The sequence below is a fragment of the Plutella xylostella genome, chromosome 26 (genome assembly GCF_932276165.1).
Source record: "Plutella xylostella chromosome 26, ilPluXylo3.1, whole genome shotgun sequence".
Classification (NCBI taxonomy): domain Eukaryota; kingdom Metazoa; phylum Arthropoda; class Insecta; order Lepidoptera; family Plutellidae; genus Plutella; species Plutella xylostella.
Genome location: NC_064006.1, coordinates 3236856 through 3243825, shown reverse-complemented (window position 1 = coordinate 3243825; position 6970 = coordinate 3236856). Strand labels below are relative to the sequence as shown.

General features: G+C 35.3%; 1 protein-coding gene across 1 annotated transcript in view; it reads left to right on the top strand.

The window, feature by feature from the left end:
* Positions 1–704: 704 nt before the first annotated feature.
* Positions 705–6970, top strand: part of LOC105381060 (linear gramicidin synthase subunit D) — a 31418-nt gene continuing 25152 nt past the window's right edge. The window contains exon 1 of the mRNA XM_048630451.1: positions 705–955. The gene's annotated coding sequence lies outside the window, so the exon portion shown is untranslated. The remainder of the gene's footprint in view (positions 956–6970) is intronic.

Genomic DNA, 6970 nt, shown 5'->3' with positions numbered 1-6970 from the left:
TGGCAAGCGTAGCGTCTGACGCCCTCTAGCCTCCACTGCGTCTACAGGGTGTTGCAAAAAGGTATACTAAGCCGAAACCTACATGACTGTGCAGCATATTATATCTAAGCCCGAAAATGAAATCAGAATTTCAAAATTGGCTGCACATGTAGGTTTCGGCTTAGTATACACTTTTTGCAACACCCTGTTCACCATCTATCTCTGCACAGTTATTGGATGAGGGATTGCGAAGTTAGAGGGTTGTAGGTAGGTAGTGCTTGTTGAGGCTTATATCGAGCAAGGGCTTGTGCAGCCCGCGCCACAACGCAACCTCTAGTTTTACAATATATAGTTGGTAAATAGGCTCTATAATTTGAATTTGTGATATCCTGTGGGTGCTATGACCATGATAGTGGTTTTCCACCTGAATAAGTAGTTATTTTCATTCTTCAGAGACTGTTATATTATTATTGGAAAGTTGCGGCCTTAATGTCTGGTAAGCACTTTATTTTCCGATACAAATTAAATTTTAAACATAAACATTTTGTTTACACATTAAACAGGATCCACATTTATCCATTTAGCGATCGTACCTACACAAATAACCACTTTAGGCGCAAGCTCTTACCTACGAAGGGAGTCGGGACTCGGGACTAGATTAACTCAATTCAACGTACTGGCTTCGAACAATAATAAACTATTACACTACGAGTATATAAATTAGTGTTGACCGCTGCGCCCGGCAGTAGCTGCACAGCCCGTTGCGCGCCAAGGATCCGGCGAATTAAAAAAGTAATCTTGTCTCTGACTTGCATTCAGTTTTTAAAAGTGTAGGATCGGCGCGCGGGAAAATTTTGACAGCAAAGAGTCGCGAAGTTTCGAAAAAAGTTTTTAACAGTTTCTGAGTGTTTAGTGCTTATTTTTGAAACCGGTGACTTTTGATTTGTTTATAAATAACAGTGCGCAATTAATAATCGTAAGTATATTTTGTAATATTCATTTTACGGTGGTAGCTTTTTTTCAAGCCAATGTGTATTTTAATTGAATATAATACTTACAGTAAACTATTAAGTCCTGAAAACGGATTTGGTTCCTAAGTAATTGTTAAAGATCGTATTTAATTAGATCATATTTATTTAAGGACAAATCCGTTAAAAAGTCATTATGAATTGGTATTTTATTTTTATAATATACTTATTTAAATAGTATAAGTAAATAACTGGCAATGATAAAGTCTTTCTAAAATCGCAATCTTTATTGTCAGGACTTTAGTTCGACTGTACCTAAGTTATTTAATACAACATGATGAAAACCTAACTATTTTGCGATTTAATCTTCAGTGTTTTCATAATCAATTGAATACACAGTAAGTATGTACCTGCATACTGTAACTGTGAAATTGTAATAATCTGAAAATCAGAATCGAATCAATTACTTAGTTTAACACGCGTACGTTTTAGAGTTGTTTGCATTCCGTTGCATCTTAGCATAAAAAAACTTCAATCTTTTTCATTCGCTTTTCAAAGCGTAAGTACTTATTTTAATTTTATAAATAAACTTGTATTTATTAATATAGGTATATAAGGATATATATATTTAGTTTAAGGGAAGCATCTGTAAAGTGAGTGCTCTAAGAATTTAGTCTAGTGGTTATATGTAGGTAGGTATTATCCGGAAATCCGAATTACCTAGGTTTACTTTCATATTTGTATGCATACTTACTTACGTAGGTGCATAATTATTGAAGAAACAGTGACACCTGGCTAACCACAACGGTTAATGTTTTGCGGTTTATGTGTGTTCATAATCACACCCCGACATTAAGTTTCATTCTTAGATACATAGATAAATAAATACTTACCCGTACCTACTTAAGACCATGTAAATGATTAACGGGTATAAGTATAATAATATAGTTTTTTAAATCACCCTCAATTCTGATATAAATTGAATTGTTATTTATTAAGTACTAGCTGTTCCCGCGCGCTTCGCTTCGCCTTAAAAAGTTTTCCCGTGGGAATTCCGGGATAAAAAGTAGCCTATGTTCTTTCCCAGGGTCTAGACCGTATGTATACCAAATTTCATTCAAATCCGTTCAGTAGTTTTGGCGTGAAAGAGTAACAGACAGACAGACAGACAAACAGACAGACAGACAGACACAGTTACTTTCGCATAATATTAGTTAGGATTAGGATATATAAAAAATATAAAGTACCTATCTACATATAATAAAAATATTAAATGTGGTAGTATGCTGCGTAATTTACCCACATACAGTTCAATTCGTATTCTTTACATGTAGGTACCTATGTATTTCAGTGTGCATGTAAATGTATGTTATGTGCATAATATCTTAAAAAATAGCATTGAACCTTCGGAATTGCCATTTTATATTAACGAACTTTGGGCTTCTAAAATATTAAAATATTACCGAACTTCGGACTTAAAAATAATGTACTTAGATAAGTAGTAGTAGTACCTACTTTTAGATAAAAGCGATCTCTTCCAGGCAACCTTTGTTACTGAATTGTTTACAAGATCAATACAAGTAAGTTTGATTTAAGCTCTTACACATTATTTTTTCTTATACATATGTAGGTAACACAATGTCTTCACATGAAAACGTTTATAAAGAATTTTATTCCATACAAAATAGCAAACATTGTTTTTACGTGAAAGCATTGAGATGAAGCGGTTAAATTAAATTAAAATGATGGATCAATTAAAAGTGTTTGCATTTGCGGGTCAATGCCGTCACGGTATTGAACATTTTTTTTGTTAAGGCGAAGTGTTTTTGTCGCGGTTACATCGGAACTAAGGTTGAGTTTTTATTTGATTGTTGTTAATAAAATGGTCATTGTTTTTTTATCCTTTTACCTCGTGATCTTCTCTAGAATTTTAACGGATCGCTGTTGTGACGTTTTAGTTCTTATCTTCAAATCACAGGGAAAACGCATTTCAAATTTTAAAAAAACACACACAGCTAATTATCTTTTATCCCAAGGAACGTTAAAATATGCAGTCCTCGGCCTTCCTCTTCCAGCCACTACGGGCTACTTGTCTACTTAGGTCCATTGGTCCATCTGGCGTACCCCGCTACATACGCTTCCCTATTGCTAGTTTATGTAGGAACTCCAAAATTATAATGTGCACTCATAATAAATTCTTACTTATTATTACGAATTTGGATGGAATTCATTTCAGATACCTATCTACTGCGCAACGAATTAAAAAGTATCATATATAAGTACCTAACTTACATAAAATTTATTTCACATTCAAATACACACCACATTAATGCTCAAACCACGCAGCCTAACAAAAATCCCCTTAAATAGAATACCATAATAACATTGAAGTCGTAACCTAAGTTGATAACCGACGGAGTTACGTTAGTTTTGTAACCCAGTGACGGTCAAGTGTGAGGCCTGGGAAATTGCGAAACACTCACTATGGCCTCAGCCGCGGATCGAGTTAAAAATACTAATTAATTGGACTTAAACTTTACATATTTAAGATTACGACTTTATTACATGTAAATCGCGTAAGAACTTACCCTTGGGGATTTGCGGTGTAATTTATTCATGATCCAATAAAATACTTAAGAATTTATTTAGCGAATCATGTTAAATAATGTAGTAAGTAAGTAAAGTATTCATACAAGGTGTATTTTTTCTTAGTTGCATAATTAAGTAAGTAAAATAAATAATTGGAAAAGAAATATACAATAAGTTAGTACTTATTATAATCATAAATGGAATAGAAGATTTCGTATAAGTATTTTTTATTCGGTGTGCGAAATAGCTGTTTCGCGTAAACTGCTCCAATTTAAGTATTTAATTTAAGACTTGGGGTTCCTAGCCCAGTGACCATACCCAGTATACCAATTAAATTAAACTTACTATTAGGGTATACCCGTACTTGGTACAGCTCTAAATGATTTAATATTGCGTTGACTTAGTAATTGTGCGTGCAATGTGCATTTAACTTTTTTTTGTACTTCGCTATGTCTGTATAAATTAGTTACACACCTACAAATGATTGTACGAGTAGAGTTCCCTTCATCAGCTGACGCCTTGACCTCAGTGGGAAGCGTTCATTCTTCATCGCACATCCTCAAATATCGTCTTTACACGCAAAATGCATTTTCGAACCATTGTTTTTGTTTGTTATGCTTTTCACATATTATATAAATGGGAATTCAGATATGAATTGTGGTTTAGTAGTTTTAAGTGATGCTTAGGTAGATTCGCTCGATTGAGAAACTTCATCATCATGACCCATTACGTCCCCACTGCTGGGGCACGGGTCTCCTTCCAATGATGGAAGGGTTGAGAAACTTATTAGCTCTTAAGATTGAGAAAAATGCCTTTTCAGCACCTACCACCGGAGATATACTGTAGCTATGCGCCGTGGAATACGTTCCCGCGAGTTTTATGCTATGTTGACCAATGAATATACACTCACGGGCAATGAAAAGGTTCACTGAGAAAAGCACCAAATTACTTCTAAACGGAAAAGGCTAGCTTAGTGACGCCTTCTGCAATATTGAAGTGCATTTAATAGGACATTAGGATACTACCAACCAACTAAAAACGGTAGTATTTTATTCAACTTTAAAATAAATGTTTGCAAAAAATTGGGGGGTGAACTTTTTCATTACCCGTGAGTGTAGTTGGTGGATGTCAAACGCCTCCATCAAAGTATAGCATAGCACATCTCTGGTGGAACATCAACCACGATATTCAAAGATTAATCTCATAAGTGCTTCACATGAATTATATTATGTCTTCAGATCAGCCTTAAGATATAGCGTATACGCAAAGATTTCTGGACTATCTAAGTGGGATTATCTGACATCTTCATGCGAAAACTTCTTTGTTTTCTGAATGCCCTTGTAAAGTTCATGGGCAACAGATAATGTATGTGCACTTAGATGCGTTTATTTAATGGACAGCTTCCTTGATGCAGTATATTTTTTTTAATAATTGGTAAAACCAGGCGATAGATAGAATTTTACCTGAATTAAATATTCCACTGGTGGAACTAATAAAGTGTGGGTGTAAGGCACTTCTAGAGCCTATAGTGCCCACCCCGTCATTACAACGTGTTTATTATCGTTATCTCTATAACTGACTTGTAAATAAAATCGTTAAATTATCGCCTAAACAGCCTAGCCCAAAGGTATACACGTGCAAATAGTTATTAAAATGCAGTCATTGACACATATATTCATCTAAACTCTGCCAAAGCGTACTCGAGTGGAATCACCTTGCAGTTTGCAAGTTTGAGGCCGAAAATTCGCGCGTGCACAACTCAGTGCATTCCGTTCACATACTCAGATGGTACGTATATACAGAGTGTTGCAAAAGGGTTATTATTTATTTATTTAATTCTTTATTGCACAAATATAAAAAAATACATGTACAAAAGGTGGGCTTAATGCTAAGAGCATTTTCTACCAGCCAACCTACAGGAGGTGCAGTTATAAATAGTAAAATGTAAAGGGGTGACACATTAAGGGGATATGTACAATTGTACAAAGGTTCCATTCCAGAGAGCCACTTACAGGAACTTCGCCCCCTCTCAGAATATAATAGGGGGGTGACTCAGGTCATTCTGATCAAATTTCGTTCTATGATTTTTTAAATTAGAGTTTTATTCGCTAATTTTAAAATCAGGAAGACCAAAATTAAGTTGTGTAGAATGCTCCCCTGAGTCACCCCCTTTCGGCTTACTAAGAATACCGCTTTTGCAACATCCTGTATAGTATACTACTTACATATTGTAAGTGATTTCTAGTACAACTAAAGGTACATTCTTAGAACGTTCTTAGAAGAATATTAAATTTGTGCTCAGCGCTCAAGTTATTCAACAATCTTCTAGTCATTTCCACCGCTTGCTCGTAACAATTTAAAACGAATTTATAGACGCACTAGGACACCTATTCTATTAGACAACTGCTAATGCTTACAATTAAAGTCTGCGAGGCAGTGACCCAAATGGCTGTGGTTATTGTCCGAAAACACCAGCCTTGCTGCACCGCTCACTTCCGAAGCCCTCAAGGTGACGGGCTGATTGACTGCTGACTGTTCGGTGATAGATCTGATAAAAGGGCGATGATGTTAAATGCTAACAAGTCACATCATAAAAAGATAATAAGGGAGACAAATTTATCGATTATTATTTCTAGTATCCAACACGTGGGTAGTCGTGCGTATCTCCCGTCTCTTACCCGTTGCAAAGTTAGCGTTAAGATTAGGCAAACGTAGTGACGGACGCCCTGCTTGGCAGAGACCTACGGCCAGCAGTGGACTGCTATTATTAGGCCGATGATGATGATCATGAAAGTTATGCATTATGAATTAGATTCGTATAAGGTAGAGATACCTACTCAGGTGTTTTATTGGTGGCAGATATCACCATCACTTGACCTCAGCCAATCAGGCAACAAATAACAATTGAAAATCAACCTCAGACCACCAATAACGTGGCAGCTTTTATTGATAGAGTCATTAAAGTTGCATGTTATATTGTTATAACAACTGTAGGTAAGTCAGGAATTAATTGCTTACAAATGATTGTCATTCCATTTTAGAGAACTTGTCCTACAATGGACAACATTTCAAAAAACTAAAGCTGCTATAAATCGAAAACCATTTCGAGATTTAGCTCTAAAGTCCACAAAAAAAATGTTTTTGTATTTTTTGGATGTATCATTTTCGAGAAAATCATGAAATAGTAAATAAGTGCTGATGACGTCATGCATCAGGTGCGATGCGTTTTGATGATCAAAGCCTATAGATTTAAAAACAAAGTAACTGTCACTTTCATTTTTGATTGACGTTGACGTTTTATCGTGACGTTGTTGTTTATTTGGGTCATTTTCATAAATTCTGTTCTGACACTTTCTCACAATTTTTTTAATTTATCATATAATATGGTTAGTACATATTAAGAGATGACCTCTATATAATATGTCCCAGAGCAT